Source organism: Amblyomma maculatum, chromosome 5 (genome assembly GCF_055883805.1).
Source record: "Amblyomma maculatum isolate TAMU_Amacu chromosome 5, ASM5588380v1, whole genome shotgun sequence".
NCBI lineage: Eukaryota > Metazoa > Arthropoda > Arachnida > Ixodida > Ixodidae > Amblyomma > Amblyomma maculatum.
In genome coordinates, this window is record NC_139348.1 from 136,158,432 (window position 1) to 136,184,116 (window position 25,685).

Sequence of the window (25,685 nt, forward strand, 5' to 3'; positions counted from 1 at the left end):
ATCACAGATATGCCATGCAGACGGTCAAATGTCAAATCGTCAAATCACGGGCCCCTTGAATCAAGCTTCCACCGAAGTGACGTCACCGAACGTCTTTTTTTGGATTCGGCAAAACTGTAGCATGTAGTGATGTGGTTTCGCGCAGCACACTCCGTACAGAATGGAGAAGACGGACGAAAGACGACTCGCTTTCGACCCCAGCATTACACATACAAAGGACAAAATTCAACGCCACACAGACAATGAAATCAGAAGAAAAAAAAAGGGGAGGGGAGACGAATGGGAAAGAACGCAGACGCTAATACCTCACGTTGCAAAGCTTTTTCTTTCTCTCTCTGCCCTTCTCCCGCCCAATCCTTGCTTCGTTCCAGTCGTTCTTCCTTTCCCCTCACGCGTAAACCGTAACTCAATCTTTCGCCGGGGTTATTTAGCGCCGGCGTCTCCCCCGGCGGAATGACGACACCGCGACGAAAGGTTCGCGACGAACGCATCAAGAGGGAGCTTCGGCACAGAGGCCGGGCCACTGCATCGTGTCTCCGGTAGCCGGCTTCTGTCGCAGCATGGAGGAAGTGTCGCGGCAACGCACTTCGGCTCCCCGCTGTTTATTGGTGTTTTCTGCGACACCTTATCCTGCAGCGTGCTTGCATCTCTCCAGGCTAGAGCGAGTATAACCTCCCTGCTCAGTACGCGCAGGCAAGACAAATAAAACAAGAGGGCATAAGGACGGGTTCAAGCATTCCTTCCTCCATGGGTTCGAGAGGGAATCGGAACCAGGAGGCCAAACTGCATTTACCGCGCGCACATTACAGAAGTCGGGTGCGTCTTGCGCGGCAGCAGCACCTACAGTATATTGTGTTATATTTTAGGCGTAGCGACGCGCTGGTCAGAAAAAGAAAAAAATGAGTCGCTTTTCGCTACGCACAAGAAACACAATAGAGAGTAGAGAGATTTAGCTTACCGTGATCCGCGATCCGCCACCGTGACCCTCTACCGCGCGTGGGCGGAGCGCACAAGTTGATTGGTCCTGACGCGGCATGTCATGTGCCGACATCAAGTATGTGGCGCCATCTATCGGCATCGAGGGGATCTGGGCATGCGCAATGAAATCACGGTAACGGATCGCGGATCACGGTAAGCTAAATCTCTCCAGTTTTAGCTTACCGTGATCCGCGATCCGCTACCGTGATCCGCCACCGCGCGTTCCACTGCGCATGCCCAGATCCCTTGACGCCGATAGATGGCGCCACATACTGAATGTCGGCACATATACCTGCCGCGTCGAGACCAATCAGCTTGTGCGCCCCGCCCACGCACGGTAGCGGGTCACGGTGGCGGATCGCGGATCACGGTATGCTAAATCTCTCCAATGTGAGCCCCAGTTTGCATCACCTCGGGCTTACTCTCTTCGGAGAGCCCAAGCATTACGCGATGACCGCTTAATAGGGCTGAGTCAGGTAGGGAAACCACCACCCCATGGGCCTGCTCGTGTGCACTTCCAGAACAATTTTATCTCAACCATTTATAAACCGACGAGTACTGGTGATAGGTTAAACAGAATATTTCACTTTCATTCATATATTTTCATTCACAGAAGGGAGGGAAGTGGGTGGAGAGAGAAAAGTCAAAGCGTAAACTTCCGCAAAACAAAAATAAAAACCACACATATTATACCGCGTATCGGAGAGACCTGACGCCAACTTGCTAGGCAGAAACCTACACCGGCGTTGTCCGCTGGTCAGGACGCGGTCACTTGATGTCAACGCTACCTCGCACTTTTTCGAGCGCATATGGAGTGACATTAATGTGATGTCATATTCCGAAAACGACGTTTCTTCGTTGTGCCCAGAAATACCGTTCCACTGAAGAGCGGATACATGGGACTTCTCTTGGCGATTCATATTGGAAATTCCTCAGTTGTGGACAAGAGAGAAAGTTCGATTGTAAGTGCAAGTTCGCGTTTGATTTCTGAACTATTATGGGCATGCTCCGTTCCAGCCTGGGTCAGAGAAGGCACACTGCGTCATTGGCTACTGTGGTCTTAGCGAATATTCAGAAGAGCTAGGTATTTCGACATGCGACGGTTATATACGTTAGCCACATATTAAATTAGATTACATTAGATTAGGAAGCCAGGCAGTGGCCGCGTATGCACGCAAAAACAACTTCGCGAATTGCCGGGAAATATCCCCATGACGCCTACGTGAACATCACGGACACAATCGCCAATTTTTGCTTGTGATAGGGAAGGTTTACGGTTTGTTGTGTGTTTTATTTGTTTTGTTTTTTTTTCTCACAGTCCGGACGCGCAGCGCCAAGGCGTGGTGAAGCTGGCGCGAGCAGCATTGTAACAACGAAAATGCAACCATACGACACCAATGGAGCGTTTGCATTCCCAAATGCCGTTAAAGAACGCTCTTAAAATATGTGAGCGATAGCATACATTTTAAATGTTTTTCTCCGAAAACTGTTCCTACTGAGAGAGAAAAAGCTGCTTTCGACGGTGTGTTACATTTGGTAAATATGAGAGAAGGCCATCTTTAATTTTGGACTTTTTTTTTATACTTCCGTGTAATGTCTCCTGGTCTGCAGCAATTTATACAGCTTGTCGAATGTTAGGATATTTGCGATTGCAAAACACCGTTTGCGTTTAGTGTGTTTGTCCGCCAAAATTTAGTCTTACAGTTGTTAGCACTGAGCCCAATGATGTTTAAAGCGCCCACGCCGACTCAAGAAACCTCGCAAAGACGGCAACGCCATCCTCTCTCTACAGGCAACAGCGAGTTTCTCCCCGCAGGTCGTTAAACGACGAGAAATTCTAAGCTTAGGCTAGCTTGTTCTGCCTCTATATAAATCAGTTGTCCCGGTTCAACAGAACATTCATAAAGGATAGGGGGTTCATTGCATGTCAATAAATAATTTAGACTGCAAATACGGAGGACACGGAACAATCATCAACTTTCAACTGATTCTATTTCCGATCCAGGTCACCAAGTATGCAGAAAAAGAAAAAGAACTAGACGCGCACAGTACGAAAATGCGCGTTCAATTTAAGGCATTCTCACGCAAATCTCTCCAGGCACGCCAACTATGAAAGCCCTTGTGTTCTACTTGCAGTAAACGAGCACACCTTGCTGTTATGCGCCTGTGACAGATCGGACGCCTTCACAACACACACTCGTATGCACTCAATACGGCAAACAGCCCGCGCATGATAGAGATTTAGCTTACCGCGACCCACTACCGTGATCCGCCACCGCGCGTTCCACTGCGCGTGCCCAGATCTCCTTCACGCCGATAGATGGCGCCACAAATCAGCTTGTGCGCTCCGCCCACGCGCGGCAGAGGGGCACGGTGGCGGTCTAGTGGGGGATCGCGGATCACGGTAAGCTAAATCTCTCTATTGTTGCGGAACTGTCATGCCGTCCTATGCTTTGCAATGGCTCCCCTCTACAAAAATAAAATACATAATTATAAACACTTCACGAAGTGCTGGCACGACATCGTATTCCGTAACACCAGAGTGAAGGACCACGGTAACACATGCTTGCACCGCAGCCTTGTGTCTGGATGCTACACAAAGACAATACTTCCTGAACACTTCCTGGGGGCACCACTTCACCATGCAAGCTAGTCATCTTCTCTTTCTCCCCTTTAAACAATGCCGAGGAAATCGCGACAAGACATTCTATATTGCAAGGCTGCCGCCAGGCTCCGCGTGGCGCTGACGAACACTCAGAATAACCGCGGAATGCTCGCCGCACACATCAATTTGTTTTGTAGGGAATGGCGCCGAATCCGACTAGTGCTTGCACACCGGTCATTTTTGCAAGCGCCTACAATCAACAAGGACTCCGGGAGAGACAAGGACGAGCGCGACGTGAAACTGATTTCGTCAAGCGAAGTATTTTGATATCACTGTCGGAAATGATCACAACACATGTCTGGTTATCCTTCCGAGCTTTCATTTAGCTAGCACGCTCTCCTCGAGTCCTTGTGTTATTTCCCTCTAGAAAAACTGCGCTGCTTACAGTGATACATGTTCGGCCGTGACAGTAGAGAAAAACACCACCTCGTCTCCATAAGAACGTGTGTATATATATGCGAAAGGTGCTACTCCCCTCCGTAGCTTCTTCAGCCTGTACACAATGTTGCATTTTAAACGAGGAGAAAGCTTATTGCTTTCAAAATAGAGGTTAGAAGGTTCATCCGATAGAATAAATCGGAACTGATGGATTACAAATGTTCCCGCTCGAACGGATGGTTCAGTTGCGACGAAACTGCGCACAAAGATTAACGTAACGTGTGTCTCGCAGTAAGTTTAGAAACGGTACTAATTTAGTATGGCTGTGCACGATTCAAACCCGCAATCCATCTTGTCGAAATCAAGGAATAGAGCAAGCTGACTGATGGCGATAGTGGCGCCATCTGTTGTCGGCAAACAAAAGCACCAACCGAGAAATGCCCCACGCTGCAAGGTGCGCGAGCCGTTTGAATAAGCTTAATGACTTCGCGGGCTGCCCAGCGTTTGGGCAACCCAGAGAAAGGGCCCTTAATGAAAAACAGAATTTAGGCAGCGTTTAGAACTCGCTGAAATGTTATTCTGCGTTTGAAAGGAAACTGGGGAAGGAAAGACGGAAAGGGAGCACTGTGGAAAATAAAAAATCAAGACAAAATGCGGCCATTGAATGCGTACCCCATGTTTGTGGCATCCAATTTCTCGATCTCAGCGCAGATGACAATTGATATGCACCATGCTCTGTAGAATCAGGTAAGTATACCCTTGCCAAATTTAAGTAATTCGGGATAAAGATTCACAAAATTGTATACGCGCCTACATCACGTATTCTGTGACTTCTCAACGCGCTCTGTGCTCGGGAACCATAAATCATTGCGATGCCGCCGAGTGTACCATTACCCTTTGCGATGTCTCCCACAAAGGTGTCTTTCCTTTTTACTGATTAACTAAATTGTTCATCTATTCGACAGGTAGCCGCTAATTTGTGAAGTAATGGGGATGGGAGATCTTTTTGACCCCACTTTGGGGCAGTTAGCGCAGTCAAAACCGGCGCCATCGGCGTTGATCCAACTGCAAGGATGGTGGCGCCATCTGTTGAAGTGAACGTAAACGTCTGAAAGTTGGCGCCATTTTCAAGCGGAGGTATGAACTCCAAGGACAAGGGAGCGGAGGGGCCTCTCTACATTGACGTCACTACAGTTGTCTTAAACTTGAACCTTGAAGGTCAAAACGCCCCGATCCAATGACATGCCACGCCTGCGCAGAAGAACCCACAACAAAGGCCCCAAGTCGAAATACGACCACTGCGTTTCTTCAGTGACCAATTTTGAAGGATGCGTCTGAATGACACAGATGCAGGAAATGCTACATCGGCAGAAAGGGTTTATACTGCGGCGGCGAGGGCGGAGTGATTTAACTACCAAGCACCCTAATGCTGCCGATGCTAGATCAGTCTTCACTCCTTGAGGAGCAAGCTTCTCTGAAAGACGGAAAAAAAAAAAGCAAAAAGCTCAATTTCTGAGATTAAAACGCGCAACACCGCCGGCTCCCAGCGAGGTACGCTACGTTTCAAATTATGAAGAGAAACGAAGTCGATCAACTCTTACTACACAATTACAACATTACAGCCTGAATGCGTATAGGGTCGACTTTGATAGGCTTACCCTGAGTGATGTTATTGATTACGAAACAAGAGAATGGCCCTTTCTTTTTCGGCGCTAATACGCAATGCTTAGTGCCTCATGAATTACCGAATTAAGCTCAGAAAAAGAACTATTTCCCGGATGATTAATGATGCCACCATTTACAGTGTTCTCACCGGTCATTAAAACCAAATACTTCAAAACTTTTCTCATCGTTCTCTACGCTTAGCAAAAGCGAAACTGAGACAAAAGGCGTCGAACGCGAGCGCGAGCGCTCGGACATGTGGCAATATCGGCTGTACTGCATATCTCCTTTCTCTGGGGCTTTATCAAGGCAGCAGTCGACATCTCGCCTCAAAGGGCATTGCAAGCGATATGAAATGACCGTTTCACTCCCGTCCGCTGGCCAAAAGGCCTATCTACCGATAATTTCGGACATTCGCGGATGCTGTCGCCTTTCCGAACAAACTACTCGCGACGAATGCCCATTTCCAGACGGCGCGAACAGACTGCGCATTTTGAACCTTCAAGGCTTCCTCAGCTCGGCCGCTCTCAAGTAACCTGGCAGAGACCACATCTAGGCGAGTGGAGGAAACGAACCAGCATGAACACAATATGTTCTCCAGCAGACAAAGAAAATGGTACTTGAAGGGCCACTGAGGACAGCTCTGTGCAGTTATTATTCATGATAATAAACGCCGATCTTTTCGCTCTCTCTGGACATGCTGGCTGACGTTCGTGCGAAAGATAAAGACGAATTTTATCGCCGAGTGAGTTAGATTTAAATATCTTCCCCGAGTAGATTCGAGCTAGTGACGTCCTTACTGTAGTAAAGAATTTCAATTGGAGCACTTAAATTCCCTTATGTGCAGCAAGGAGAAAGCATTTTGGCCTCCCTGCTGAGATCCTTGGAACGCCCCTTGATTTCTCGAGAGAAAGAGAGATTTTGTTTACTCTCTCTTTCTCTCACTCCCCCGAAAGAGTCTCTCTCCCTCTCTTTACTCTCTCTAGAGATAGAAATAGAAGGCAGAACGAGAGGGGAGAGAGGAGCAGTCTCTCTCTCTGTGAGAAAACTACCCTCTCTTTCGAGACTCTTCCTTATCAATGACTCCCACTGGCTTATATATAACTATATCAGTCACTATATAACAGAATCCTACTGATTCCCGGCGGAATATCGCGGACACAAGGCGCGCACATTTACTACCGAAGCCACTCATGAGCTTTTAAAGGCTTCCGATATATTCCAAGTTTCGCCATTCCGGCTCAAATAGAAAAAAGAAAGCTGCAGCAGTCATCCATGAGTAATTAAGCGTATCAGCTTAGCAAAACTATCATTCAAAACTAGGGAAGATGTTTGCAGGATAAGGCGGATTGCGGGTTCTTGTGACATTTTTGTAGAGTTCTGATCACATTAAGAACGAATTTTATTTCTTCTGCTGTAATTACATGCCACATTTTTTATACTTTTTATTCCCTTAGAGATTAATTACCATAGAAATTATTTAGGAATTCAAGAAGCGCCTTGTCTTCCTCCCAACAACACTATAGTCCAGAAACCACCTTGAAAGCAGCCTTGGCGGAAGAGTTGGAATCATAGTTTTCCTAACGGCGTGTTCTTGCCAAAAGTGCAAACTGAGAAAAATGAGTTAAAAGATTCCAGAACATGCTCTTCAGATTTAGTGCCTAAATTAATAGTCAAAGCGGCCTGGTGCATACGTTGGGCCGTCCTCTTCAACACGACACTGCTCTGTGGCGATTTCTCTAAATTGCCTTTTTGTTTTTCGCCTTTACATCTGTCCGATGCCTTTGTCTGCGCTAGTGCAACGCTTTCCTTGGTTGCTTGCTGGGCGTACCTCTTCACTAGGCTCCACATTCTATCTCAGCTTGTCGAGCAATTTGGTTAGCCAGGCTGGCCAGGATCCCCAGTGCTGCGAAACAGCATTCGAAGGTTACGTGCTACGTTCTAGTCAGTCCAAGAATCTATTTTGGTTTACTAACGAATCCGCTGTTGCCCCGGCTTAAAATTTGCATTTCCTCTCTGTTTTTCTTTTTAGTTGCCTGCTGTACACACGATAGAAGGTATTTTTTGGCTACAGAGCCCAAGAAGCAACCATTGTAGAACATTCTAACTTTGAGATACACTTCGCATTCTGTTTCTAACGGCCGCTATGCGGCTGCATATTGAAATCAGCGTTCACGGGCGCTTTCGGTGGTGAGTGCACCCCAGCTCGCAAAAAAAAAATAATAATTTTAATTTTTCTACTTCGCACATGACATCCAAACTTGGCAAAAAGTTTCTTTACAACATGCTCTCTCTCTCTCTCTGTGTGTGTGTGCGTGTGTGTGTGTGTGTGTGTGTGTGTGTGTGTGTGTGTGTGTGTGTGCGTGCGTGCGTGCGTGCGTGTGTGTGTGTGTGTGTGTGTGTGTGTGTGTGTGTGTGTGTGTGTGTGTGTGTGTGTGTGTGTGTGTGTGTGTGTGTGTGTGTGTGTGCGCGTGCGTGCGTGCGTGCGCGCGCAAGAATTTCGATGCCTTTGGCTTCTTAAGTATTGTCAAATATTATGAACTGATTCCAATTACTGCTCAGCGAAGTAATGCGCACGCCGTGTGCTACTGCCCATAGTTAGCAACCTAAAATCCGCCTTTTTCACAAGACCGCTCTGCGCATGCGCGCCTTTCCCCAGGTTGAAAGCAAACCGCCAACCCCAGCTGCGCATGCGCAGTTCTTGGCCTCCGCGATCGGCGCAGCCGCAGCTGATCTCGGAGGCCATGTGTAGTTAATATTCGTGACAGGCGTATGCGATAGATGGCGGCAGTTGTCAAGAACACACACCGTCATTATGGTGGCTCATTTCGCTGGCGGCTGCATCTCTCAAGGGCGTTTTCAACCGGTAGCAGACGAATTTTCTCAACCATTCCCAGAGGGCGCCACATTTTCTGAAAAAGGCTGATTCCTACTACAGTTCCCCAAAGGTCTGCTTTCGGTACGAGTGGTCATCGCGGTTAAACAGCGGCAGTCGATCAGTGCAGGCTATATGCAATTTTCCCCCAGGATAGGAACTCGAGAGACAAAAAATTATCTGCGCCTTCCTTTGATGATGCGATTGAAGTACTCGGCGTTCCAGCTGCAAAGCCTGAGGCAACGTTGGTGTTGCAGTAAGGACGGAAGCAGACGACGCGGCGAAACGGAGCGCTGTCAAGACCCGTGCTGCCATCTAGCGAAGCAGTAACGAAACGACGCTCGTGCTGGGCGAAGCAAAGAAAACTACATTTACCACGGGCATAAGAGCCGTGCAGGTCCGCCAGCCCTTTTATCGATCGTTCAGGAGTGGGGGCACGTATAAACTGCCACTTATCCTCGCACGCGGGCTTTTGGAAAGGGAAAAAAAAAAAAAAAGGCGGGGGGGGGGGGGGGGGGGGGGGGGGGTTAGAAAGCGGGCAGCTGGATTCCGCAGCGACCGCCTGCGGCGAAGCGGCGTCGACCGGAAACGCGCGGAATCCAGAGAACGGTAACGAAAGCGCGGACAGCCGCCGAGTCCGTTTTTCCTTCCTATTTTCTGTCGATCCTTTAACATGTCAATGAAACTGCTTAGCAAAGTTCTATGAAACTAAGAGATGCCATAACATGGCCGTACAGGCAGTTATTTAAACTGCCTGTGCAGTTATTTAAACTGCCATTAATGTCGACGGAAAATTTCCGCGATAAAAAGCAGCAAAAAAGTGGAGCAAAAAAAAAATAGAGCACTCGATTTTATGGAGTTTAACGTACCAAAGCGATTCACGTGTTTGAAGGGCACGGGCTAAATGGAAGGCTTATGAAATTTGTAAAACCTGTGCTTCTTTAGTTAAGTGCACCTATATATATATATATATATATATATATATATATAGAGAGAGAGAGAGAGAGAGAGAGAGAGAGAGTTCTCCGCCTTTCGTTTCGCCTCCATCGAAACGTGGCCACCGCGGCCGGAGTCGAACATGCGTCCTTGGAATCAGCAGTCGGGCGCGCGCCCTAGCCACTGAGCCACCGCGACAATTTTTTTTCTTTATTGCTAAATGTACATAATTACCAAATATACAGGGCATATATGTTCACCAGTTCGACAGGGCGTTCACCGGTCGTGATGTTTTGAAAGATGCAGACTGTGGTGCTGAAACCAAGTTGGTGTTTAAGAAGCTAGTACAACTGAGCCAGCGCTCAAGCACTTGATAAGGTGTCCTGTGTGTGGCCCCAAAAGAAGAATGCCTGGCATTTCGCTTAACTTTTTTTTTGTTGGCGAAATACTTGGAGAAACTCGCTGAAAACGAGCAGTACTTAGACGCTATAAGGCTGCAGTGTTCAGCCAAAGGGCAAAAAGCATTGTGCGATGCATGCTAACAACGGGGAGGAATTCCTCCAACCGCAAGGAGTTCGAGCAGTGCGACGTATTTTCAATAAGAGCAGCGCTTAAACTTAGTTCGTCACCTCACTACGCCCACGAGTTCCTTGACCGCGTAATTAAGGAAAAAGAGCGGTATAACGCGAACTCCTGCTGTGACTGTTTTTCAGGAGGACGCCGAGCCAGTGACATTAAGCGAAATGACAAACAGCCGAGGCGACGACGTCAATCCCATGATCTATGAGACGAAAACAGTGGGATCGCGGCGGAGGGAAAGAAGAATACTATTTCTGCGGCTAATTTCTTGCGATCGAGAAGGGTTCAGCCCAACGGGAACTGAAGCTCCCTTGGACATCCTGTAGACGTCCCAAACGTCCGCACGACATCCAAGGGAGTTAACGTGCCCACAAGGAGTTTATTACTCTTGCGAACGCGCAATTCAGTCAGGAGTTTCGACATTCCTTCGCCGCAATGTGCCTATCTTTTTTTTATTTGTTCAAGCGAATTCCAAACGGTGGCAGGGTCCACCACACCGAATAACGAAGTAGACATCGCACGGATATGGGCCGAGCTACCGCGACGCGGAGGTACGTGCTGGTTGACCACTACACACCTGAGATAGTTAACACAAACCAAACGAGAAAGAGCAGACCACGGCTGACGTAGGCCGCAATGCATGCGCGAGGACACTATCCTATATCTCCTTTTTTTTTAATGCGCTTCACTGGACACCATTTTTGTTCCTGACTTATAAAACTGCCCCCCCCCCCTCCCCTCTCCAACCACACCATCTAAAAATATATATACGTTCGTCTACGTAAAATATACGTAAAAATATGTTCGTCTGCATCGCGTTCAAGCCAAGCATTTCCACACTGCACGAACTATAGCGGGAATTCGCACAATGCGAAAATGCGAACGTGTGTGCCGGACGAGGGGGAGACTGAAAAATAACTCCAACGCATTTTCTTCCTCAAAATGCCGCCACTGTAGCGTCCGCTACGTCAGCGGGCCAAAGCACTGAAACGACTCGAGTTCCCCGCTGAAAAAGAGAACCGCAGGTTGCAAGCAGACGGCAAATAAAAAAAATAGGCGAGGGAGGCATGAAAAACACATCCCGCAGTGAAATTCTACACTGGCGCCGTGGGTGGAAAAATAAATAGGGCCAGCTGTTACTACAGCCCGTCCGTCGCGCTCGAATGCGACCGCGCGCCCCGACTCGGAGGCGTGTAATGTTCAGCCGCAAAGCGACAAAGCACGTATTTCTTTGTATTTTTTCTTTCTCGCTTATTCGTTCTGCTGTAGAGAGAGAGGGGGGAGTAAGCGCCGAAAATGCTTTCGGATCAGCGCCCGCCGCACAATGCGTGTCGGCATGGAGAGAGGACAAAAAACCGCGAGACCAAGGGAAAAGCAGACGACGGCCGACCACTCCAGGCGACCGGACCAACCGGACGTCGTCTGCTCGGGGGAGAACTGTCGCGGACGCCATTTTGGCGGTATACCTCGAAACGAAAAAAAAAAAAAGAAAAAAAAAGACACATAATAGCCATGCACACAGCGCAAACATCGGGGCGTCGAGGTCAGCGTGCTTTCGTTTCCGGTCCAAGCGGGGGCCCGGTGCGGTTACGTGTGCGCGTTATTACTGGGCCCCACTCGAGGTAACGGCATCGAGGTGTATTACCCATTGGCCAACTGGGCGAGGTGTTTCAAATGTCGAAACGGAAGTGAGAGCTGGCGAAGGAACGACCCGGGAAGCGAACAAGCGAGCAAGCAAAAGAAAAGAGAATTAAAAACGCCGTAAAAATCGAACTCGCGAAGGGAAGGGGAAGAGAGGGAGAGGTCACCTGAAACAGTGCGCAATCACGCCACCTTGCGGACATCATAAAAGAGAACCGGCGAAAAAGAGAGGGTCGGGCAACATACACAGACACTCGGGGCGCTGGGCAACACGAAATGGGTGTGGAGCACTTCTGGAGCACGGCGAGCCGTCGCCGCGGCTATTGGGGCACCTCGCGGCGGTGGTGCCGCCGACGGTGCTGGGGTCGCGCCGTTTGCACTCGGGTGAGCTGGACAAAACATATCAACCAGCTTCCATCCAAGCTTATAAAGGACTCTGTACTCTTTTTGCAGACCAAGCAGCTGATGAGCTCCTAAGCTTGGCCACACGCTCTAAACAAGTAGGGCTTGAAGTCCGTAGTGTAAAATAGAGCGATTCGACCGCAGGAAAGCGGTAAAATTTGTATTTTGCTGCTTATAATGCTTCCCCTATACGCTTATCTTATTCTCTTAAACGCTCTATAATACTTCCCTTCGAAAGCCAGGTTCCTGCTGGCCGTCAATCCTCGACGGTGACGTCAATACAAAGACGGCACCCGCTAGTCCGTTCCTCTGACTTACGCGTTATGATGAGTGGGCGGAAACCACTAATTGTGACAACCGCTGGTTGCGCGCTTCTCTCTGGTCCGTTTTGTCGTCGCGTACGCGGAATGTGCTCCAAAGACCACTCTGCGCGCATGCGCCGTTCCTACATCCTTCCTACAGATACAACGCCTTCCCTCAAACGCGGAGGAGGAAGAATTAGGCTTGCAGAGGCTAGACGGCCAGACAGGGGAGTGAAAAAACCTCCGAGAAGGAACGGACGGAAAGGGGCACTGCAAAATCGGTTGATAGCAGTGGCTGTAACTGCGCTATTAATTTTGTTTCCGAAGAATGTTTGCGACCTCGCGTTCCGAAAGCGAAGCCTCACGGTCACCGGGGAAGGAAATATTTTTACCGGAGGATGAACCGTAGCTCGTTAAGGAATGTGCCTGAAGGCTGGTTACTCCACTCTTGCTCCCTTCGAGTGTAATTTGTGTTCACAGTGATAGCCAGCGCACACCTTCAGCGATATTCCTGCCTGCGAATAAGTTCAGAGGCTGCGATTTAAAAAAAAACAAAAAAAAGAAAACGTCCACAAACAACAAAACTCGCGGGCTGTCACAATGGCCGTGAATTTGAAGAGACATCAGAGAGGAACGATGATTGCTTGATGACGCTGTTCAGCGACGATCAGAGACGTGAGAATTTGTCCGAAATGTGATGTGAAACAGTTCAAGCGATGAAAATATGAGGCAACCAGAAACCAGCTTAAACATACGTCGCGGAGGTGAAAGCCACGAGGCTCGGCTGTACTACGGCTAGCAATTTTGCTTACTCCGCTTTCTCAAATCGCACGCCGAAACACTAGACACGGTGCGCTCCCAAGCCACGATTGAACAAACTTTTACGCACAGTTGCTCGCGCAGCACCAGTTATTCGTCCGTATGGACACGGAGTGGCTGTCCAGTATGACGCATTCGGGTTTGCTTGCGGAACTTCCGTGTCCGACTTGAGCTGCGATCATTCCGAGAATTTTAAACGGGCGTTCCCTTTAAACCTCAACAGTACAGTCTAGAAAAGTAAGTGAACAAGTGGGTGGGTGGGAGTGAATTAATGAATGGGTAGGCGGGCGGGTGGGTGGGTGCTGTGGCTCTCATGCGTCAGTCTAGAAAAGCTTCCAAACTCACCATGCCGGAAGCGAAACCAATCCCGCCATCCAGATTGCCTGTAGCCTCGCATGTATTCTTCGTTCAGGCGTTCTCCGCTGATGAGGGAAAGCCACCCTCCGGGTGACGGACAGGGATTCACATCCAAGCGAATAAGAGGGGAGAGAAAAAAAAAAGAAAAAGCCCTCCGACAGACACCCAGCGGGCACGGGTATGAACTGAACACCATCACCGAACAATCCCGTCTCGATCAGCAACGGCAATGAACGAACGGCGAAGCTTTTCCTTCCTTATTCCTCGTAATTAACGACGGCGCTGAACGCGTGCAATCTTTGCGCTGCACAGCATTGACCGCGATCCCGACGCAAGCTTATCGCTTCGGACGTGCATCGCAAACAGACCAAGGGCCGCCGAGAGAAAGAGACGATGGACCGGGAGCCGTAGCGCGCGCAATGACGCAACGAAAGGCCCGCCGTCTCTTTCGTTCTGTTTGGCAGCGCAGCGAGGACTATGGGCCTTGAGGACACACGCACAAGCTGGCGGTCGAGCGAAATGTGACCACGTTGAAGATCAAAATGCCAGTGCTGAACTTTTATTATTTTATTTTTGCCACCATGCAAACAGTCGAGAGATTTAACTTGACGGAGACGCATTGACGTAGACGTATACCGGTTTACCGTACCCCTCCCCTGAAGGCACAGTGGCCGCGATTGCATTCACCCCTGTCAAAGCGCGTGCGTAGGAGGGGTCCGCCGAACATGTACACGTCTACGTCAGTACGTCTACGTCAGTACGTATACCGGGAGAGATTTAGCTTGCCGGAGACGCACTCACGTAGACGTATACAGGTTAACAAAGAGAGAGAGAGAGAGAGAGTGTTAAGTGACACCCTGACACAATGCACGTGCTATGAGACTGGCCACACAGCCTCCAATCCGCCAACAGTAGATAAACTCTCTCCCACTCAGCTATCGACCTCAGCCCGCCTCTCACTATTATAGCTGGAGGGCCCTCGTGTGCCATATCAACAGGGTCCCTTCAGATGCTTAATCCTTTATCATTTTTGTGGCTCTGGACTAAGGGCCCACTTATGTTATCTTTGTTTTTGTCTTAATTCAATAAAGCTTATTCACTCATTCCGGCCACCAAACCGATCAACGCCTCCACCATAATCAGGCTCTCAAAACTGATGGCTGGCCGATAACTACCACCATCGACAGCCTCGAAACCAGATTTTATCTCCATTGGCATCCCCCTAACTGAATTAACTAATACAGCACTCTTAGACTGAAATACAGTGTACAAGTGCGGAACCACTTCAATAGTCAATAATCCGCTAAGCGGCCAACCTGTTTCCTTGGGCATTTTTTTTTTTGTCTGCCTTTATTTGTATCGGTCCCTCATCCTTCATCTCTCCATTGGCTTAAGCCCGTTACACCCGGTAGTGCGGGCTGGAGCATTTTATTGTCTTTTTTTTTTTTCCGTCTGCTTCAACTCATCATTTGTGTTCGGGATTGAACACCCTGAAAGCGTGCACATATATGTGCCGCACAGTGAAGGGTCCCGAGTTGAGTTAGACCGCCTGTAGTTCTCTAACTTGCTCTGAGACCGCGCACAGCACGCGGACGTGTTTGCATTTCAACCCCCCATCCAGATAGGCCCGCCTGCTGGGCGTAGAAACAAGTAGACGGGCAGGAAGAACGCAGAACTACACGCATTACGGAAATGTGCAGGACCAGTTGCATGGTACATGATTTCAACCAAAAAGTAATCCTCGTGCTACAAACTGGAGAGCGAGTAGAAGGCACACAGCATGCTCTCTCTCTCTCTCTCTCTCTCTCTCTGCGCGCGTTTTTGTGCGTGCGTGCGAGAATATGTCTTCTACTTTGCTCAGTTTGCGGGGTGCCGCTTTCGTTGAAAGCAGCAAAAACAAGGTACAGATGCGGACATACGAACACCACATCTTCCCTATTGGCAATCACTATTATTCGTCCATGGGGCTAGGCGTCTACTATAACAGTGGTCCTCAGCCACAAATGTGTCGGGGACTCCTTGTGGACTAGTGGATGTGGGGTGACCCTTTGAACACGGAGGAGGAGGAGGAGGAGGAGGAGGAGGAGGAGGAGGAGGAGGAGGAGGAGGAGGAGGAGGAGACAGAGAGAGAGAGAGAAAACTTTTAATGAGCATATAATCAGTAAATATTCGCAGGAGCTGGGTGGTCGGTGCCCCTATTCCAGGGCTCCGCTGGCAGCAGCTGACTTGCGGACTAGCTGGATAATCCAGGCTTGCTGGTCCAGGTTGTCGCTGGTCAGGGCCGCCTCCCACTGCTCGTGTGTCGGGCATGGCACTATTAACGTTGGGTCAGGTTTGTCCTGGCATTCCCAAGAGATGTGAAAGAGTGTGGGGCTTGCACCGCACCAAGGACAGTAACTCGTGTATTTTGCTGGGCTTATCTTATTTAAAATTTGAAGATTAGGGAATGTGTTTGTTTGTATTTTTCTCCAGTCTATAGCGTCCGAGGAAGGAAGGTGTTTGTGTGGTGGTGAGAAAGTTCTTTCTAACCGTAGGTGTTCCAGCCTGTCGCCGTAGGGTCCTAGGAGAGGGGTGAGGTAGGGATGGGGATCCGCCCGGTTTGTGAGAGCTCGGGCTAGATCATTCGCTACCTCATTTCCTTCTAGGCCTTCGTGTCCAGGTGTCCATGTAATTGTGTGCGTCTGGGAGATGGAACGTAATATTGCACACGCTCTTTTGTGAGGTTTTCCGGCCAGGTAGTCCCTGCAGGCTGGTTGGGAGTCCGTCACTACGTGTGATGACTTATTTTGGTTGTCTTGTGTTTTTATGGTGATGGCTATTGCCAGTGATTCCGCTTCCGCAGGATCCTTGGCATAGATCGAAGCCTGAATAATTGGCCTCTTCTTGTGGTCAACTGCAGCTATTGTGAACTTGCCAGGTTCGCCGTAAGCCCCTATGTCCACGTAGACAACTTCCGCGTCTTTAGACAATTGTTTTTCCAATGATTTGACTCTGGCTTTCCTTCGACCCTTTTGTAACTCATGGTGCATGTGCTTGGGTATAGGGTTCACATAGATGTTGTTTCTTGTGGATGTCGGAATTTGTGATTTGATCTCAGAAGTTCTTAGTGCTTGCCATAGCCCTAGTTTTGACAGGATTTCCCTACCCGCCTGCGTTGTTGTTAGGCGTTGTTTCTGACTCTCTAGAACCGCCTCCTTGAGCTCCTCAAAGTTGTTGTGCACTCCGAGTGCCCAAAGGCGTTCCGTTGATGTTGTTGGCGGGAGGTTTAGGGCCGTTTTATAGGCTCCTCTTATGATAGTGTCAATGGCCCTTTTATCAGTGAATGTAATTTCGTGATATGGGAGCCCGTAGGTAATCCTGCTAACGACTAGGGCCTGTACAAGGCGTAGGGTGTCTCCTCCGTGATATGGGAGCCCGTAGGTAATCCTGCTAACGACTAGGGCCTGTACAAGGCGTAGGGTGTCTCCTCCTTATTAAGGAGGAGACAAAAAGCCGTGCCGCTCGCTCGGACATCCGAGGAGCTTTGCGCTAGAGGGTTAGTGCGTGTGACAACATCCCGATGCCACTCCAGAGCAAGGCGAATCAAAGTGACGCCATGGTGCGGCGAGATGTCATCACGGCAAACGCACAGCTATACGAAACGCACTGCGTTCAGTTACAAAATACACCGTCTACTTTGTTTTTTGAACTCACAGTCGTTTGAAAGCTTTAGAGGCTTTACTCGAGTACGCTTTAGGCGTTGAGGAAAAAAAGCATACTTATAGGATTGAGCTTTAAGTCTGCCTAAGAGCGAAAATGGCGAAAGCCACTTTACAGGTCTATTTTCAACAACTGCATCGTCATTGTCATCCCTATCGCCATCATCATCACTATCGCTACTATCATCATTATCAACTAAAAGTACAGTCACTGCCATCGATATAGTACCATTATTGTCACTCACCCCATCGCCTTATCATCGCTATTATCTTCCTCATGCTAGGCAATAACGTCAGAAACAAGGCCCACGCGCGTTGCCCGTGCTACGCTATAGAAACCACACCGTCAGATAAAAGAGCGCCGCGGGGGCGTTTCAACCGCCGGCACCCCCAAATTAACACCGTTGAAAACACGCCCTCCTGTCCGAGGTGCACTCGGTGAATAAGACTCGCTCACGACAATCACGGAAGGGAGTGAAGCATATGTCCGAGACGGACCGACAGAAGTCAGCTGCTGCGCCGCGACGCGAAAGGGGAGTTCGATATACTACTGCTCTCTCTAGCGCGCGTCTCCTCCAGACCGGAGTAGCATCGCCCAATGCATTCGCCTCACGTATGCAGTAACAATTGGCGGTTGCGCCGTGTCGGTCGCTCACGGCGACAGCGCCCAGTCGAGTGAGTGAAAACCTCCCGCAACAACGCGGCCACGGTGGGCATCTGTGCGCGCGAATTCTGAATTAAATAGTTTTAAGGCGCAAAAAACAGAGCCATGCTTCACTGATGTGCGCATTCTGGGCAAAAGCAATGATACGAATGCTAGGGAGTTGATAGAAGCGTTTTTTATCAAAAAGAAAGGCAACTTGTGCGTAAGCGACACATCAATATTATTGTATAACTGTGAAAAGAAATTCCTGGAGCGCGCCTTATCAGGTCGTTCCTGGGCTTTAGGTGGCCTACCTACGCATGGGACGACAAACTATATACACAAGTACGTTTCTTGCACGCAATAAAATCAGTTGGAAGTTGGCGCTTCGTCCTGTCACCTACCTATGTGTCTTGTCTGTTTTTTGCGCCTAAAAACTATTAATTATGAACCGAAACCAACTAGCCTAGCAGCAAGTGCTTTTAGGCGCGAATTCAGCATCTCGGTGGAAGCGCAAAGCACTAGCGCGCTTCTACCGCAAAAGAGAGCAGCCATAGCGGCCACTTACCACTAAACAGGCGGCTACATCGGAGCTGAATTGTTAGGACTGTGGACTTAGTAAGGTGTAGCGCATTTATATAACAAATTAAGATAAGGGTACAAGAACAATTCTTCACAATGAACATTCAGTTTGAGAGGTCCCCGCATCTTTGCCTAGTCGAAAATAACCGCCTGCCAATCATCGGCAGTGGAATGGGGACTGGATGGTAGCCGAGTTTTTTCAGGACCAACCAAGCGTCGGTCATGCGTCGGTCATGCGTCGGCTGCCAAGCATGTTGGCTGAAATTCGGCCAGAAGTGTTCGTATAGCCAACGACTGACCGACTGTTTGAAAAGACCCATCGACGCTGTTTTAAAATTAGGTACAGGTGCTCCTGGCGCGTTTGCTTCCGAGTAATACAGCATTTTACAGCAGGTTTTGGCAGCACAACTTCAGCGTCGGTACTCGCTGGTTACCCGACAGTAAATGATTCATTTCAAGCTATGTGGACGAGCACCGTCACTTCATTTACTAAATGAAATACACTGGTACCACAGCGTAGGGCTTAGTCCGGGGTGCAGTATCTCACCTAATAAACGGTGGAGGGTCCACCTACTGACTATAATGTGAAACGAACGCGGGTCTTGGAAATGAGGTGACGTCAGGTGTCTCGCATTTCTACCAAAAGTTGTGGCTCCGCACCTCAGGTTAAGTTAGTTTAAATATTGCAGACGCACACGAAAAAGGTCAGTGCTGCTCATTAGCGGCACAGAGAGAAACGATGGGACACAGGCACAACGCAAGCGCTACACGCCCGGCATAGACTGCGAAAAGACGCGAGAAAACACGATCAGACCGAGCAAGGGGTTATACGGGGCTCCCCCAACAGCCCCGGAACCGTGACCAAAAAAACAAGGGCCGAGACGAGGGGGAAGCCACGGAGGAGAAAAATGGCGTCCGGAGGTGGGAGGGCTGGCCAGTCGGTTGCACACACCTTGCAGACGACGAAGACGATCGAGTACGACCAAGAGAAGAGGGAGGGGAAGAGACGCGAGGCAAAGAGGAGTAGGTGAGCGAAAACAAGTGACAGGCCCGAGGGAGCGAAGGCGACGCGGGCGAGGGGGACTCAGGAAGATGGAGGGAGACCGAGGAAGAACCAAGGCGGGATAAAAAACGAGCAAGGTCGCCAAACCGGAAACCCCAAAGTCGCTGGGCCGCACCACGATGAAGAGAGAAAAAGAAACTTCACCGCACCACACTGCCGCCGCGCCCTGGAGCCTCCCGGCGCGCTCTGCTAGCAAGCATAGTAGTGTGCGCGCGGCTCCAGCGTAGAGCGCTCTTCTTTCGCCTCCGTGGCCACACTCCGTTCAGAAGAGAGGCAGGCAATTTTTCTTCGCTACGCCTCGCCTTCGACGCAAGGCCGCACATCCTCAGTGGGAACTCTCTCTCTTTCTCTGAGCGGAAAAAAAATAAGGAACATAAAGAGACGCAACAAGAGCTAGTGGGGTGACGCGCGTAATTGCAGAGCCTGCTTTGCGGCCGGCGAGCGATCATCGCCTCTGTCCGCTTCCCCGAAATGAGTGTCACTAGATAACACCCTTCGATACGGGGGCGCAAGGAGGGGAGGGAGGCTTCTCTTCCTCAGTCCCCTGCAGCAGCGACCCCCTTAAGGCAGGAGGTCGCAGGGTTCAGCTTATGCGAGGGGCACGCCTCGGTATTTCGTCACTGCTATCATTAATAAATAGATGCATTTCTTGGGCCCCGCACGCCAGAAATCGCCCGCTTTAGCGTCCACATGGTTTATCCGTGTTATCAAGCGGAGCTTGGAAGATGACGAAAAAGGAATACTATATAACTTCGAAAGAAGGGCATGTCTACTGAGGAAAATATGAAGAACACGAGGAGGAGGACGAGGAGGAGGACGAGGAGGACGAGGAGGAGGAGGAGAAGGAGGATTCAGGTTCTTTTGTGGCAAATCGGAGAGGATGCCACTGCTGCAGCAGTCGCAGCCAGCCATCCGAGTGCGCATGTGCATTTTTTAGAGCGGCAGCTCTAGCGCGTTCATCTGCAAATTTTGCGTTATTCCCGGAGCTAGTGCCTCAGGCGTTCCACAGATGGCGCCACTTACTGGAGCTCCGCATGTTGCTTTATCTCGCGCTGTGCAGCAAGCATCGTCGCATTCATCGTTTTGCCCAGACACGGGAGCACTAGGCTACGGCCAACGTCATCGTCGCATTGATCGTCCTCTGGGAAGAGCCATAGAGCTCATGTGGGTCCCGGCTCACTCGCAGGTAGCAGGCAACACCATCGCCGACTATCATGCCCGAGAAATGTCGATCTGGGGCGAGCACGAGCCGGAAGAGCCACCGCATCCGGTTACCAGCTTTCGAGAGATTACCCGGATGTACCAAGAGGAAAGGTGCAGACTGCTAGAACCGCACCCCAAACTCACCAGGTAACAACAGACGATCCTGCGTCAAGCGCAGCCGGGATCGCTTGCGCATCCCGTACTGATGAACCGGAAGTACCCTTCGGAACACGATATACTCTGTCCTTTTTGCCAATAGGAAAAGGGCACCATGCCGCACGTTTTGGCACAATGCACACAACTCAAGCCTTCCCTCCTCCCCTTCCCGCAAATACCCCCAATCCCCAAACCCTTTAGCGATGGGAGACCTTGTTATCCAGCCCCGTCCTATTGATTCAGCTCGCACTGACAAACAGGGGCCAGGAGCTGCTGGGAACTTATGGGTCCCGCAACTAGGGAACCACCCCGTTATTTCGGGCCCAATAAATATTGATTCATCATCATCTTATTTCTTTTCTAAGAACGTTGGCTATAACCGCGTCGAACATCTCAAGCCACGCAGCCTCGAAATATCATGAGCACGCTTATGGCAGGTAGATGTTGGAAGGTGATATGACTGAGCACCTATTGCTGCGAGACGCAATTTGCTACAACAAAATAAACGATTCTGAAACGAGCATTATTACCTCGGCCACTTAGCCCTCCTCTCCTCATTCTCTTTCCGCTTTCACTCCTACTTTCTTCCCTTCCCTTGCAGCACGGTTCAGGTGTCCACAGAAACACGTGTGACAGACACGGTGCCTTTCCTTCCCTGTGAACCAATTTATTATTATTATTATTATTCCCGCTCAAGTGACCAGTGACGATGACAATTGCTTTTTTTTTTTTTTTGCGGCACAGGGGTGCTTTAGTCTACACAAGGTGGGGGTCAATGACCCACTCTATGTCTCCTACCCACTGGATAACCGGTAGTGCCAAGAGAATTTCGCCGCTCGGGCTGTGCCACTCTTTCATCGGCCGGCAGCGCGCAAGTCAGCGCCTATAAACTCCTCTATCAAGATCAGGGGGGTGCGAGGCCACTAAGTCTATACCTCCAGCAGCGAGAAGAGCCTAATGATGTCAAGGAATGAAAGATGAAGACGTCGTCGCCTGACACGCTGGAACAATGGCAGCGCCGATAGGTGGACGTGTGCCGGTGAAAAATGACTCCCCCGAGATTCGGAGATGGACGGGGGAGAGCACGCCGCCGCGTTGCCTCTCTGTAGCCAATAATGGCAACCGCCAAACACCCCGCATACAGGTGCACCTGTGGGATGTACTACAACCGATGCCGCGATCCATTAGTCGATTTAAAAAAATAAAGAAAAATATACAGGGCTCCGAGTTATTTCTGGGCCATCTTTATTTGTTCCCTCTTCAATCAGCGCAGTCTTTTGAACCGCCGCACCTCTCCTCGAAGCGTTAAACGTACACGGATTCTTATCAAATGCCCTAATCGCAGATCTGCCTTGACAAATGCCCCAATTAAACAACAACCGCACAATTAGGCAAGGAACAGGGCACAAACAAGAACAGCCATGGCACTCAAGTGAACTAAGTTTTACGTCGAAAAGCGATTCTTTACCCCGCCGCGGTGGTACAATGGTTAAGATGCCCGACTACTGTACCGTAGTACCCGGGTTCGATCACCACTGCCGGCGGCTGCGTCTCCATGGAGGCGAAACAGACAGGCGTCCGTGTGCTGTGCGGTGTCATTGTTGTTGTGGCTGTAGGAGGAAGGAAAAGAAAATGCACTGGCCTGCTACTGGCTCTGTAGCTGAGCCACCTCCGCTGCCCCGCGAGGGCAGAAGAGAGAAAGTAGAAAAGAGGCCTGCTACTGGCTCTGTAGCTCAGCCACCTCCGCTGCCCCGCGAGGGCAGAAGAGAGAAAGTAGAAAAGAAAGAAAAAGAAGAGAGAGAGAGAGAAAGACGCGCGCCGCAACAGCCGTCGTCCATCACCTAAGTGGTGGCGGGTGCAATGACGGCCTAGAACAGATAAAAATCGTAGGCTGGCTAGCTCCCGCCGCAATCGGCGTTGACCTACCGTCCCAGCTCCGTAAGGCCAGGAACAGCCACCCTTCACCTCCTCCCGGTGTATTGCACGTTAACGAACACCAGGTGGTCGAAATTACCCCGCAGCCCTCCACTATGGCGTCTATCATAGCCTGAGTCGCTTTGGAACGTTAAAAACTACAAACCAAACAAACCACACTAAAGCGACTCAGGCTAAGGGGGACGCTCTTGAGGAATACTCCGGATCAATTTCGACCACCCGGGGTTCTACTGCGTGTACTGACATCGCACAGCACGTGGTCGCCTTCCATTTCGCCTTTTATCAAAACGCAGCCGCCATCGCCGGGATTCGAGCCTGAGCTCCTCGTGTTAACCCAGCGCCCCAACAACCGAGCCATCGCGGCAGGATTGAGCTATACTTTCGAAATTCCGCGTCAGTAAATACGCATCAGTCCTCCACGCTATTATTGCGAAAAAGATAAAAACACGGCGGCGCATATAACGCGCCTTTCGACGAGATCCAATTGAGTGCATGCGCAAAAATATTTTTTCGGGAGTGTTATGCGCGATGTCAGTGCCCGTTAAAGATCCGCAGGTGGTCGAAATTAAACCGGACGTACCCTCCACCATGCGGCTCATCTTTCTCTATTTCCACTCTCACTCCCACCTTCCTCCCTTCCCTTACGGCGCGGTTCAGGTATCCACAGAAAAGAAGCGACAGACTCTGCCTTTCCTTTCCTGTAAACCAAAATTAAGATCCATTTACACCACTGCCGTAACCGTCCTGTGAGATTTTTTCCGCTCACACATATGGAGCAATGGAGTCACGTGTATGAAAAGACCAAAACAAGAGCACATCCGCTTCTTTACTCGTCTTATCTACTTTCTCCTCCTCCTCTTTAATTAGGCTCTTGTCGAAAATTATATTTCACCAGCTTTTTCAACACTCTCACTGTGGCTTGCACATGCTTTTAGGTTTTCGTGAACGCGACAATTTGGCCACCTCCAACGTCATCGTTTGCGAAGCGATGAAACGGGGAAAGAGATGAAAAAGGACGTACAGACAAGCCGCATATCAACCCACACGCCCGTCTTGTTCCCCACGGGCACACACACACACACACACACTGCCGGCGACCCCCCCCCCTCCCCCCCCCCTTCCTCCCCGCTTTCCGGCGCGGAACTCCCGTTCCTAATTTATCTATCTCTTCGTCGATTCACTTTTCTCCAAACTCCAGCCACCCTTTCTGCAGCTTCCAGATTTCTTTTCTCTATCCCTTTCTTTTTATCTTCGTCCGTTTTGAACAAATTGAATCTCTTCACTACCGCGTTCGCCCGCATATATGCACCCCTCCTTTTTGGGGGGATTCCCGCCTTGCAGCTACCAAGATGTGCCCGGCCTACAATGTATAAGGCGGGTTTTCTGCGCAACATATTGACGCTATTAATTAAAAAAAGCAAAATGTCGCTAATAGGGATAGGGATAGAGAAAAGTGGTTTTGAAATGTGCCGACATTTTTCTGTTACTCTGTCGCTGTATATGCCCATGCACTTGAGAAAGGACTGCTCCGTCTGATTGGCAGCCGATTGATTACATGATTTTTTTTTTTTTAGGTCTGCAGAGGGCAGCTGCAGCAAAGATCCAACAGCAGTGGCTTCAACTCGCCATCGTACCATCCAGACTTCGGGCATCCCTACCAAGTCGCACTAATTATTACGGGGCACGGGGCGTTGTACAAACACGATACGCATTATACATCGTTTTCGTTGTATGCGCGGGGCACTGAGTGCGTGAAAAACGTCGACTTCGTGCATGGCTCAACCTCTAAAAATACAAGACTGGGTGGGGACATTTCTTCAGCGAGTTGATATAGAAATTACTGCCCCCCCCCCCCGCTTAACACCGCCAGATGATTTGTCCACTTTCAAGGTTCAAGGAAACCAATAGCCCCCATCATTTTCAGCTCGTTTTCTCCCCTTTAGAACTGAGTTATTCGTTACAACTGACGTCAAACTCGTAATACTTACATGTAATCATTAGCCTGCGTTATCCCATGGCACTTACATTCAATTTATTTTAAAATTTCGCACCTTCAGCGTCTTAATTTAACTCAGAATAACGAAATAAGGCTGAACGAAGCAAGCTAGGAAACGAGCAGAAGATCATGCGGGCAACAAAATTTGATTTACATTTGTGCCAGATTAATTGCGTCCGGGATAGTAGCGACGGTGTGGTGAAGGTAGCCGGAGGTGGAAATCGCTCGATCTTATAGGATCAAGACATAACCGCGATGCTACAAGTTTCGGCAAGACGGAATACCCACTTTCAATTTGAGCGCGATAGCAGTGATTTCACACATTTACGCAGATATAACTATAACCAATACAGGGCCAGTCCAACCGAACGTCGGCGGCCTTATATGCTCTTCAATACAGTACTTCTGACCCTCTCTCTCTCTCTCTTTTGCCGGTATCCTCCTCGTCTCCGAAGCGAGCGGGCGGTCGGAGTTGATACCTCTTCGCCAATTCGGTTTGGCGGCTCTTCCGACCCAAACCTATTGTTCCCTTCAGTGCCACGGACGCGGTTCGCGCCGCGACTCACAAAGTTTGCACGCTCCCGATCTCATCGCGGATTTGGAAAAAAAAAAAAAAAAAAAAAAAACTAAACAATGACGAGCGTCTGAGAGGGGAGATCACTTTGTTAAAAAGGCACTCCTGCGGGGGCTCCGTAGCTTTCGTTCGGCACTTTCATTTGTCACGCGCTCCTCCTCCGTTTGTTTCCTCCGGCGCCTTCCGATGCAATCGCGAGGATCGATCCAATTCAATTACGGCCCCAACCGGAGGTCAATCG

General features: G+C 49.7%; 1 protein-coding gene across 1 annotated transcript in view; it reads right to left on the bottom strand.

The window, feature by feature from the left end:
• Window positions 1-25,685, bottom strand: part of LOC146189672 (caskin-1-like) — a 316,774-nt gene that overhangs the window by 106,432 nt on the left and 184,657 nt on the right. The window lies entirely within an intron of this gene.